Raw genomic sequence first — 14438 nt, forward strand, 5'->3', positions numbered from 1 at the left:
GTAGCAGAAAATAATTTAGAAGCAGACGAAAGAGGTCCTTGAAAATGGAAGGGAGGTAGTTGTCTGTATATACATCTATACTATTGATCGGTTAGCGTCACGCGTCTGACAATTGTTTCACCTAAAACTGATCCCAATCCTTGGTATTTAAGATAAATATAATTGTCAGCTAAAGTGCGAGCATTAATATATATCTAAGTCAATGGCCATGCATAGAATATTTTTCGCGCGGCCGGTTCCAAAAGATCTCAATGACATTGTTACATCACATTATCAGCCCACAAATGATTTAAACTTTATTGTCACATGAGGGTTTAAAAAGTCTAGAAGCTGTCTCTTTACCAAAATACCAAACGTAACTTTTTTTACCATGAGCATGGATTTAACCCTTTTTTGAAATTTAAATAAATAGAAAATATGGTTACTGACTACTGGTAGGTAGCCCCGCAGGGTTGGACGAATATCCTATATACAAACATCCATGATTGCATTTATATCAAAATATTCGTCTGATAATGTAGCATAACCTAGATAAATAAAATAAAGGATAAATAATATAAAAATATTTGTATAATAGTTTAGCACACTTACAGTATGCCCACAAGATGAATATTCTATACACAAAATATCCATGATTGCATTTATATCAAAATATTCACCTCATAATGTAGCACATCCTAGATGAAAAAATATAGGATAAATAATATAAAAATATTCGTTAAATAATTTAGCACACATACAGTATGCCCACAAGATAAATATCCTATATACAAAACATCCATGATTGCATTTACATTAAAATATTCTTCTGATAATGTAGCATATCCTAGATGAAATAAATATAGGATAAAGTTTTATAAAAATATTCGTCTGGTAATTTAGCACACGTACAGTATGCCCACAAGATGAATATCCTATATACAAAACATCCATGATTGCATTTATATCAAAATATTCGTCTGATAATGTACCACATCCTAGATGAAAAAATATAGGATAAATAATATAAAAATATTCGTTAAGTAATTTAGCACACTTAGAGTATTCCCACATTTGAAAAGGGATGAATATCCTATATTCAAACACCCATGATTGAATTTACATTAAAATATTCGTCTGATAATGTAGCACAACCTAGATGAATAAAATATAGGATAAATAATATAAAAATATTCGTATAATAGTTTAGCACACTTACGGTATGCCACAATTGACAAAGGGATGAATATCCTATATACAAACATCCATGATTGCATTTATATAAAAATATTTGTCTAATAATGTAGCACATCCTAGATGAATAAAATATAGGATAAAGTTACATAAAAATATTCGTCTGGTAATTTAAATACTTATCACACATACAGTATGCCTACAATTGTCATTTATCAGTCCACGGAATAAGCATTCTATAAATACTATATAAGAGAGCAGACGAGAACAGTTTTGATTTCTTGAATGTATCTAAATCCATCTTGTCCTACTCTAGTCCTTGATAAGAATTAATTTACTTGACTTTTAAAATGTCCTGAAAAGACTCTTTTGAGTCTGACCAATTGCTATATATACATACTAGCGGCTACGCCCCTAAAGGTCTCTAGTGGTACTTTAAATGTTGTTTTTTATATTTAAAATATGTCTATGTTGACGTTTATGTTGGCGTTGAACTCTCTTTCTAAAATCGAGAACGTAAAAAAAATTTCGATTTTTTGTGATTTCTCTTGGGAGGGTGGTGGTACCCTCCCCCAAAATAGTTAAAAACCTTCCCGGGACATATGAGAAGCTACCAGTTAAGGAGAACCCGATCGGTTCAGCGGTTAGCGAGATCCTTCAGTACACACAGACACACAAACAGACAAACATCCTGTTACTTTAGTATAAGGATTCTCTTTTACTTACTTTATTTGTTTTTACCCAAAACACTATGGATTTACTAAGGGCTGCTAAATTAGGCTTATCAACTTTCTTGATGATGTTTCCTTAGTCAAATCAACGAGCATTAGCTCTACACCTTACTATGTCCGTCCGTTTGGCTGTTCCAGTTATGTTTGAATAATTTTGATTTGCTACTCATTAATTTACTTTCTCGTATTCATTCGAATCCGGTGGATAGGAACCGGTTCTCATACGAAGAAACTATGTCTAGCATCGTATTATATCCAGCTTTCTACGAATATAAAAATGTACAATCATTATCTTAAAACCAGTTTTTTTAGCCGGTGCCTTCGGCACCTCGGGGCTAAAAAAACTGCTTTTAATCTTATAATTGTACATTCTATATCCGCGGAAAGCTGTTTATAATACGATGCGAGTAATAACTATTTTTTGTATTTTTCCTGTTGAACAAATGTTTTTTTTCGAATAAATATCTGTGTTAAAGTCTAAATATGTAAGTCGCTTGCATTAATACACCTACGCTGCCCATTACCAAGAGATAATTCTGAATAACAGATAAGAACTAAATCAAGGAAACATTCATTCTAAAAAAAAAAGTAGGTGCGTGCACAGGATTTAGGCTTTTTGGCCGTTTTCCCCTTTTATAGGCCAAAACCAAACCTTGATTGTACGATCTTTGTCCAGAAATCATGATCAATTTTAGAAATGTAATTTTGTAATGCTTTTTCTTTTACGTAATAAACATAACAGCAAATTTCTACATTATGTTTAAAAATTAGCAAATAATTTTTTTTTCTAATGAAAGAACCTTATTTTTCAGGTATGAAATAAAAATATGAAATCAATATTAAACGATGAATATATACTTTGGTAAGATTTTTTTTGGGTGAGAGTGTACATTGTCTTCACCGTTAAAGATAAAAACCTGACCAGGACTTATACAAAGCCTTCCTATAAAAGCAAAACAGAATTGATCAATCGTTTAGCAAGATTTTTTGTACAAACAATAGAAATGGATAAAGAATATACGTGGACATTATGACAGGGGACATATTGTCGCCAATTTACATTGTTAAGATTAAAATATCTTATTGGTCAGTTCGTTCATCGAGTAGGAGAGGTGATGGGATAAAGGGGGGGGGTGGAGGGGGGGTAATTGTTATCCTCTAACGTCTAAAAATGATTTTTCTTTGGATATAATATCCCTTTCTGTAATAAAATAGGAAGAGGTTTATTTTGAAAGGTGAGATGATAAAAATTGAGGAATGAGTTTTCAAAAATATCCAATCACGAGCAATTAATCATCAAAAATAGCGAAGCACCTCTTCAACATTCAAGCCACATATGTCCGTATGTCCATAATATAATGAAGGGGGGGGGGGTTACCAATATCGAGCAATTAATCACCAAAAATAGCGAAGCAACTCTTCAACTTTCGAGACAAGGGGCATATGTCCAATTTTATATTTTTTTTATTACCAGTGACTCCCCCCCTCTTAAGGTGTGTGAAAGAATAGGAACTGTAGAACCACAAGAGGTTAAAAAGGGTAGTTCCAATAAACAAATATTCTTTAATGCATGTAAAACAATAATAATTGGCGTTCATTTGGGGTTTTCATTTTTATTGATGGGATGGTGAGGGGAGGGCTTGCTGTATCCAAATCATGATTTTACTTTAGGGGGTTTCAAAATTAAATTAGGAGTGCAACAATGCCTCTAGTAGGGAATCTAAAGGGATAAGACTATGGCCTATAAATTGATGCACATCCCAAATGATGATACACAAAATTATCACTTGTGTAGATTATAATTAGTTGTTGATCGTTAAAACACATTGAACTAAATGTATCAACCAATCAAATTTAAAAAAATAGTCCCCAAGGTTGTTAGGCCAATGATAAAGAAAACATTATTTTGAGACTTTGGGGATCAGTGTAATAAACAACCCAATGTCCCCTCCATCCCGCCCATCAAAATTTGCAAACACCCTCCTAGACAGTCATTGATTAAAAGCTTAATTAAATACAAAATCATCATTAAAAAAACTGTTATGTAATTAAAAGATTAACATGGACGATAATGCCAATAAAAGTGCAGAAAAAAAACAAGTAACCAACATTTTAGTTAAAAAAAACAGTAGAATGTTATACAAGTATACAGCTTATCAGTTTCTAATTAACATAACTCACACAATTTTAAGATTTAAGGCGTATCTCACTTCATTGACCACAAAAATAGCTAAAAACCTTCTCAGTGCAGATATTAAGCTTCCGAGTAAAATTATTAGGTCCAGCTGTTTGAGGATCTTTATGGACATACCTATTAAGCTATAAAAATTGGAAATAATTTTAATGAATTTAATAGATTTGAAATCTGCATAAAATTTTAAGGATTTTTTATAAAATTCGTTTTTTATATAATTCATTATTTAAAAGCGCAAATCCAATTTAAGTTTATAAATTTTGACCAATAGGATAGGTGGATTGGAAACTACCTGCGCTCTAATTGGTTGAATGATGTACGTCACTTAAGCTTCTCCAATCAGGGCGCAGATAGTTTTCAATCCACCAATCACAGATGTCAAAATTATTTAACTTAATTTGTATTTGCGCTTATAGATAAAGAATTATACAAAAAAAGAATTTTATAAAAAATCCTTAAAATTTTATGCAGATTTCAAATCTATTATATTCATTAAAATCCTCTCCAATTTTTATAGCTTAATACTTATACATCCAGCAAGGGAGGGGACATTAATTTGTAAATTACAGTGGTAACCCAAAGTTTTATAATCACGTTCTCACACGGGAACTGTTATCACTACTAAAATATAGGTTTTTTAGTTAAAAAGTCGAATACTCTGGAAATTCGAACTGATATAATTTATTTATACCTATATAGAGAGCTCCACGTCTTTATTTAAATTATAAGTGCATAGCCTAAAGAATAAATTGCATTTGAACTTGAGTGTATTTTTTCTTGAAAAAAAGCTGTAAAAATGTGTTTTTAACCTAACAAATTCATAAAAAAAAATCCGCAAGTTAAAATATGAAAAATCCGGGAAGCTTTTTAGTAATAAAATTCATGCTCAGTGTAATTATTTCATAAATAACAAACATACCATATTTTGCATTAGATCATTTAAATTTTTAAAGGCTCTAAAACAATTTGTTTTGCTTGTGAAAGAAAAGGCAAGAATTGCCAAGATTAAGAGGAAAATGAAACAGTGTTTGTTCTTGAAAATCTTGTGCAAATGAAGGAACTAACAGGTCTTTGTAATACTTGTAAAACATGTTTATAAAACATATTTGTAATTATGAATTATAAATTCAAAGTGTCTATTAAAAGCAAAACTGTTCTAAAAATAGTGACGGTCCGTTCGCCCATCCATATAGTTTTTTCCCTGTTAACTTAGGCATGTTAGAATTGTCTTATTGATTTCAAACTTTGCATGGTGATTCCTTTAGTAGTTAAGTATTTATTTAGAAAACGTAGCAACTGTATAATCGTTACCAGAATGCCCATACTCAGTTTTTCAACAAATTTACTCCAATTTTGTTTTGACATTTAAAATATTTACATATATTATAATTATTATCTAAGTGTTAATGTCCGTTCGTCCTAGTGACCTATTCCAGTATGAGAATCTGAATTGCTATAATATTTTTTTAAAATCTTTATATACTTTGAAATTTATTTTGAATGCCATCTTAGTTAATTAAATGTATTTCTATACAAATATTTTAAAGTTAGTATGTTTTTCAACCTATTTTAAAAAAAATTACACTATTCTAAGACATGAAGATATATTTCGATTTTAGCAATCATTTTCAATTCATTTTGTCTAAAAAAATATAGGCATGAGACATTAGATAACAGCAAATATGATCAAAGATATTAAACATACATTTATATAGAACAATGTCACAAATTATTTTGAATCTTAGGTATCACCATAGAATACAGATGACTACTGAAAAAATTTGAAATAAAAGATTAAAACATTAGTTTTTTAAAAAGGAGGAGTAGGGAATAATTCTTGGCCTTGTTTGAGTTATGGGGCGGGGCATGGTTTTTATTAAAGGAATTTTTTTGATGGTTAGGAAATAGGCGGAGTTTTGGATGGTGAGTTTGGTTGAAGGCGAAGACAGAAAAAAACTGGGAGGAGACAAAAAAGTGGGAGGAGTGGGGGGGTCATGAAAAGGTTGTAGATTTATCTTTGTCCTTGGTTGTTTATGGGTGGAGATTTGGATTTTGAAATCTGTTAAAAAAATGGGTGGAGTTATTCCTGAGATGGGAAAAATTTTAATCTTTATGATATCCTGCTTTGTTTAGGTTTTAGGATGGAGGAAGAATTGGTGTTCTTTTGAATTAACCAAAAAAGTGAAAAAATGTGTACATTTTTTTGATGAAACATGAAATGAAAACTACATGGTATAAAATGTTGACTTATTTGAGAATTTTGGAAGTATAATTTGATGATGCAAACAATTGATTTGAGTTAAAAGATAACCTGAATATCAAAAAACAAATATTATTGTGGATTTAAAACAGGGATCGGAAGCCTCACGTAAGCCGCGTGTAAGCCTCAGTGAAATCGTGATTTTATCACAATAAAATTCAGCTGGATGTATAAAACGGCTCTTTAGCAGACAATCCTTCTTTCTGAAATTTTTTTTTCTGCTCACAAGCAGGTTTAAAACTGAGGCTTATGCGCGGCTTACGTGAGGCTTCCGATCCCTGATTTAAAAGAACTTCATATAAAATAAATGAATAAAACTTGTTGAAATGATGTTAGATTTTTGGAAAATAGAGGGTTTCATTAGGTATAAAATATAAAAATATGAAAAAAATTAGGCTATGCACTTATGATTTATATAAAGACGTGGGGCTTTCTATTTAGGTATAAATAAATGATAACAGGTCGAATTTCCAGAGTATTCCTCTTTTTGGCTAAAAAACCTACATTTTACTAGTGTTATCAAATCTTGATTATTTGGTTCAAACGAGTATTTTTAAAATTTTTTCTCGTATTCATTCTAATCCGGTGGATAGGAACCGGTTCTCATGAATACGAAAAAACTATGTCTAGCATTGTATTATATCCAGTTTTCTACGAATATAGAAATGTACAATCATAAGATTAAAACTAGTTTTTTTAGCCGGTGCCTTCGGCACCACGGGGCTAAAAAAACTAGTTTTAATCTTATAATTGTACATTCTATATCCGCGGAAAGCCGTTTATAATGCGATACGAGAAATAACTATTCTCGTATTCATATTAATCCGGTGGATAGGAACCGGTTCTCATCCATACGAAAAAAAACATGTCTAGCATCGTATTATATCCAGCTTTCTGCGAATATAAAAATGTACAATCATAAGATTAAAACCATAATTGTACATTCTATATCCGCGGAAAGCGGTTTACAATACGATGAAAGAAATAACTATACCACAATGAGTAATTTTGTTTAGATCATTATTGGGGATGTACATCAATTCATCGACCATTGTCTAATCCCTTAATAAAAAGACCCTTGCATGTATTAAATAAAATGACCTATTTCATTTAATTGATTTTTAAAATGCTTAAATTTTGGATACCCGACTTTTCATCTTTTGTTATACAATATGTTTTTCAAAAAATTTTAGGGAAAAAAATATATGAGATATACATGAAGAAAACACAGATACACACACACACACATATACATACACACACACACACAAACTAGCCGCCGCTTGCAATTTTGTTCACAAAATTTGGGCAAATCTTGTTACAAAAATTACTCCCCCTCCCCTTTCTTATTTTTTGCATTTGGAGGTGAAAGAGGGGGGGGATAACTTAACCCTTCCCCAATAACATCTTTACCTTCTTACCGTGAATTTTGTAAAGAGTGTTCCAACAAAATCGCAAATTTGTTGAAAACTAGAACAACAAAAAAGCATGTTTAAATATAATAGAGTCTGTTATTTTTAAGGTTTTTGTATGACATACGTCCGTACAGCCCTTTTTATATATATATACATTCCAAAATTTAAAAATTGACTGCTTTGACGAAACATATATTTTTAGACATATACAAAGAGATTGGGGAAAATTTGCGGACCATTCCCCCCCCCCTCCCCATCCCTATACCCCCTGTAAAAAATGAGATTTAAAACAAAGTATTCCAGTAGAGGGGGTGTGGGGGGGGGGGGTGAGGGATGGTTGCAAAAGTGAGAAATTTGAGGTGGGCTTGTTAAGAAGACGTAAAGGCCGGTTTTACACTCTAAGAATTTTCAACCAAAAAGTCAGGGATCTAATGGGATAAGACAATGGCCGATAAATTTATGTTCAATATAAATGATGATACACAAAATTACCCCCTTTGTTACGTAAAATTGGGGGTTGAAACGTTCTAACACTCAGCATAATAAACCAACCAATCAATACTCACTGAAGCCCAAAAAGCTGTGAAGCCGACGAATAAGAAAACGTAATTATAAAAATTTGGGGACTAGTAAAATAAAAAGCCTATTGTCCCCTCTCTCTTTGACAAAATGCGATAATGGCTGACTTTGTAACGACATCTTAGAGTTAAAGTGTATTGCTAATATTGTCGACATTATTTATAGCGTATATTCGATGTATTGCTTTTCTGATAATGACATTATGAGTTATGAATGTATTTTTTGTATAACTGGCGGTTGTGCCCTAACATCTTTATTCAAAGCGAAATATAAATGGTCTCGAACCATTCCTAGGATTACATTAAAAATTTAAATAGTCTAAAACCATCCATTAACCTAAATAAAGCTTCCCTTTAAAGTAGAACTAATCAGTATTTATTGAAATCTTAAGCTTAAGACAAAAAAAAGTTAGTACTTTTTATAATCGGATAATAATAAGAGTAACCAATTCTAAAAGAGATTCTTACAGAAAAAAAGGATCTGTTACCCTTTATATTTGTTAATTAAGATCTGTATAACTTGTAAGAGTGTTTATATTTGTATATATCATATTATGTTAGGCTCAAGGCTACATAGAAATGCATAAAAGTCGGGTTAAGCATGCCAGACAAACCAACCAATTTTCAAAATTTTCAAATTCAAATCTAACAAAATCGTAAATAAATATTTGAATTCAAGATATTATTGATAATAACCATGTATATCCACAATTAGCTTGGCTTTATAATTTTAGTTAAAAACTTACTTTTTAAATCAAAAACAGGGATAAGACAATGGCAGATAAACAAATGCACATACCCAATGATGATACACAAAATTATTCCATATGTAGATTACAATTAGGTGTTGAAACGCTTAGACACTTAACTTACTGAAACAACCAATCAAAATTTAATAAGAAAGATAAACAAATTGTTCATTTTTATATTCCTGGTATTTTTAAATATCTTTTGGCTATTTTAAATGTTGCTGTTTTAAAGATCATCTATAAGTCAGGTGGGTTTTCAAGACTCTTGAGGAGAGGGGTCGTGGGGGGGGGGGTATTTTTCAGAGAGGGGGGGGGGAGTTTACGTATAGGCTACGTAACCCTATACATATATATACCATTTTACTTGGGGGTTAGAAAATTAATAGGTTCAATTGTGTTGCTTACCAAACGTAAATTGAAGGAAAATTGAACTGTAAATTACACTAGTACCCAAAGTTTTATAATCAGGTTCTTTCAAAACTTTGGGTACTTTTATTAAATCTTGATTGTTAGTACAATTAAATGTACAAATATGTTAACCAATAATCTTAAAGAAGGGGTAATATTGTTTGTCATAATTGGGGAATAAAATCAATGTAGCTCCATAGTCTTATTCTTAAAGTTCCTTGATAGAGATTCTCGTCTGCAAGTGTTTTTATATTGCTGTACAACCATAAAGTTGCTATTTTCTAACCTTAGTTTAGGAACTGCAAATCGCGCATGCCCCCATATTACCACAAGCCCAGATAAGGTGTTCTATTTAAATTAACAATTTTCAAATATAGTTTCCATGACTACCCAATCTGTAAATTAACAAGGATGACAACTTCCATAAAAGCGAAGCTCTGAAACGGTAAGACAAACGGACATTAACACTTGTATAATGTCAGAACTGAATAATCAGAATGCGAATGTATAAGAGTCAAAGCAAAATTGTAAGTAAATTTGTTGAAAAACTTGATACAGGATAATGATTATAGACATACTTACATTTTTAGGACTTGATTATAGAGTTGCTTCGCTTATAATATTGTACTTTGTTGTCTCAGGAATCAGTATACCAAAAATCAGACCAATCGGATAATTAGGTCAAATACAAATTTGTTGTTAAAAATGTAAAAAAAATCTACATGTTTAAAATGGACGTACGGACATTCTGGTAATGATTATAGAGTTGCTACGCTTTCTAACTCGTACCTAACTATTACAGGAATCACCATGCAAAATTTGAAATCGATAGGACAATTCTAACATGCCTAAATTAACGAAAAAAGCTATTTAAAAAAGTAAAAAAAAATCAACATGTTTAAAATGGACGTACGGACATTTTCGTAATGATTATAGAGTTGCTACGCTTTCTAAATCGTACCTAACTACTACAGGAATCACCATGCAAAATTTGAAATCGAACAATTCTAACATGTCTAAATTAACGAAAAAAGCTATCCGTGACGGACGGACGGACGGACGGACCGACCCTAATTATAGAAAAGCTTCGCTTTTAAAAACTACTGGTTCCAAAAAGTATTATATAAAGGCAAAATTTGTCTGTAGTAAGAAAGCCATATAATCAAGTGTAAATTAAGCTTTTAATAGAAAATTGTATGTGCTTAAAATGAGAAAAGAAATGTCCTACAAAACCATTGCACGACCTTTTTTACTATGCAAGGTATTCAAATTCACCAGTTTATTAGCCAAGACATTCTCTCCTTACTTTTAACAATACTCAATTTACATGACAAAAAAAGTCTCTACATTTAGGAATTTCCAAAATGACTCTGTTTAAGCTGGGATTCGAACCCATCACTCATTGCCCAAAAATATTCCCCATGATAAATGAAACGTGTACTAGGGCTTGTTAAAGTCGTGTGTTCATCCAAAACAACATAAAATTTGAGTGTTCAATAAACTAAATAATTTTTAGAACATCAAAAAAACATTTTATTAAATCTCATTTAACATATAGCTGGTTCTTTTTGTGTGTCATTGTATGATCTTACTTTTGCTTAAATTTGCTATTTATCATTTACAAGTAGCATTGCGCAAACCCCACAAAGCCGGTCTTATACCGTCTTGTAAATAGCCAGATAGATAGATAGAAATAAGATAGACAGGCAGATAGATAGATAGCCAAGATAGACAGACGGATAGGTAGATACACCAAATGCAAAAATTTCAGACTAAAATTTAAAATGTAATCTTTTTGAGGGCAAAAACAGGCCAAATTGATTTTTGATAAAATTATTATAAAACTTTTTAAAATAACATGAAAACAATTTAGATCATGGTTAAATAAGATAATTATGGGGATGTAAAGGTAAATAAGAGCTAAATTACCAATAAACATTTATTTTTGGATTGATTTTTTCTAGCAAATTGAAAGATTTTTTATTTCATTTTTAAAGCATAATAAAATTAGTGGTGTGCAGTGCACAGGGTTTTGCCACGGAGGTATATTTCTAGAATAGGTTAAAAGGGGGAAGGCCTTCCCAACTTAAATTATAATAGGGGTGGTGATAACCTCCCCCTACGCCCCCTTCCTCACGCGTTTCAATTACCCTTCTCACCTAAATATTCTAATATCCTTATTCTAAAGTAACAGGATGTCTTTTTGTTTGTCTGTGTGTTTGTATGTTTGTACCGAAGGATCTCTCTAATCGCTGAACCGATCGGGTTCTTCTTAACAGAGTAGCTTCTCATAGGTACTGGGAAGGTTTATAACTATTTTCTTGGGGGTGGGACACTCCTAACCCTCCCAAAAAAATGAAAAATAGACCCCCCTCAAAAAAAAAAATTTTAAAAAAAGATTTTCTTTAAAATCTAAAACACGAAAAATTAGTTTGATAAAACCTCTTGGGGCAAAGCCCCTAGAGGCTAGGGGCGAAGCCGCTAGTTTTATATAAAGAAGCTTTTAATGCACCCTCCCAGGTTTCTAAAAGGCATTTTTCAGCTTAAAATTTAATTCTTTAAGACTGTTTTAAGAATCGGACTAAGAATATCCTTAAGACATAGTTAACGTTAACAATATCCTTAACCAGGCAAAGCTTGTTCCTTAAATCATTTATACAATCTTATAACATTAGATTTAAAAGTCTATTTACCCTAACATCCTGCAGTTATTGTATTGTTGTGATATTTCTATAGGAACGGGTTATTATCCTAAACTAAGTAAAGGTGTTTAATTTTATAAATTTGTTAGCGTGTGTTAAAATTTTAATAGCCAATTATCCATTTATCTATTATTCTCACTACACCTATCTTATTCATATGAGGGGAGGGGAAAGAGGGGTTATCCTAGTTGTTGATAAGAAATTTAATTTCTTCTACAAGATTGTTTTTACAAATATATCCTTATATCAAACGAACAGGATGTCTAATATATCTATTTGTCTGTCTGTTTGTCTTCTATACCTAATGATCTCATTATCCGCTGAAACCGATATGGGCGCACTTAACAATGTAATAGCTTTTCATACCTGGTCCAGGGAAGGTTCATAACTATTATAAGGCTCTAAAAACTGTAATTTTTTTTTTTTTTTTTTTGGGGGGGGGGTTGTCTTCCCATCCACCTCAGGTGCCCCTATAATCTTTTAGAGGAGCTGCCGTTAGTCCTATTAAATACATTTTAATATTTTTTGTTTGTAGCTTGAGTTCTCGCTAACCACTGAACTGATTAAGTTTTCCATTTCAGGGAAGCTTCACAAAGGTTGCACCCTTTATAATACCCGACACAAATCATTGTATTATATATCAGCCCTGACCACTTTTATTTATTCAATTTTGATTTTATTTAATTTCGGTAGACTGATAATAATTTTGACAAGGAGATATGCCTTAGAAGAGGAAATATAATATTGAGAATTTTTAGAATTTTATACCTACATAATAAACAAGTAGCTACGCCCTAGCATATAGGAGGGGAAAAATAGCCTAAAACCACCCAAAGACTCGCATCCAAAAAACCTTTAAAGCTTACCTAATTTAAAAACTCAATTGGTTCGGAGTTATCGAGACCTTAAGCTTCAGGCAAAAAGACTTACTAAAAGTAAATTTTTTTGTGTTACTATTTTTAAAATAGAATAAAAAACAGATGAAGCTTTTTTGAAAAGTATATCCTAAACATTAACATTTTAGAGTTTGTCTTTGAATCGAATTATTTCGTAAGATTTATAATTGAAGAGTTTGAAATAAATATATTTATATTTTCTGATTTTTCTTTAATGATGATGGCACATGAAGAGAGGCATAAAGTCACTGTGCTACTGGTTTGTCATATTAAAGGACATTGAGTCTTTGGAACCCATATAAATCAGTTTAGATTTTAGGTAGATTAAGGTCTAGTTGAGTGGCAATGACTCTTTTTCAATCTTCAAATTTCACTAAGGTCCAAAAAGTTCTTATTTATAAAGATAGCGTTATTATAAAACTTTGGGGACTAGAGTAATAAAAAATCCATTGTCCCCTCTCTCTCTGTATAAACCTACACCAATTCCCTACGATTAAAGGAAACGGTTCATAAGGCCTTCGAGATTTCCTCCCTATAGTACTAATTAGGAAAATATCATTGAGGGAGGGGACATTGGACTGTAAATTAAACGCTCCCTTATTCGTTGGCTTCAATTATTAAAGTTATCGTAATCAAATTTAGATTGATTGGTTAATAAAAAGAAGCAGAATCCAAAATTTTTAATAAACAATTTTAATCTACAATTTAATGTTAGGCTTGACACATAAATTACTGAATATGACCTATATTCCTAAAATATCAAGTAGTAAGCTTATTTTGCCTGTAGCTTAAGATTTTAGTAACTACTGAACCGATTGAGTTCTCCAGTTTATGATAGGTCCTTGGAAGAAAGTTTCAGGCTAATTTTATTTTCCTCTCTTTCCCTACCCCTTTGAACACAGAGCCCCTGTATGCTAGAGGCGCAGCTGTTAGTACTATTAAATAGTAGTTCAATATTTGAGTATATTTCAAAATATTTATTTTTGTCGTTGTCAATTAAAGAATCATTATTATCCTAATATTTTCCACTGAAAAATCAAGGACGACTATTTCAGGGATATAAAGGGATAAGACAATGGCTGATAGATTGATGTACTTCCTCAATGATAAAACAAAATTACCCTATCCCCTGTAGATTAAAATTATTACTTGAAACGTTTCGACACTCAACTAATTGAACCAACATATCAAAATTCATTAAAAATATGTCAAGCTAACGAATAAGTAAACTCTATTATAAAACTTTGGGGACTAGTGTAATAAACAGGCCAATTTCCCCTCCCGCCCTACAATTATTTTGAGAAAAACAAAACTATCAAAACAATTATAAGT

The sequence above is a fragment of the Acartia tonsa genome, chromosome 6 (genome assembly GCF_053477335.1).
Source record: "Acartia tonsa isolate MP-2025a chromosome 6, ASM5347733v1, whole genome shotgun sequence".
In the NCBI taxonomy this organism is placed as follows: Eukaryota; Metazoa; Arthropoda; class Copepoda; order Calanoida; family Acartiidae; genus Acartia; species Acartia tonsa.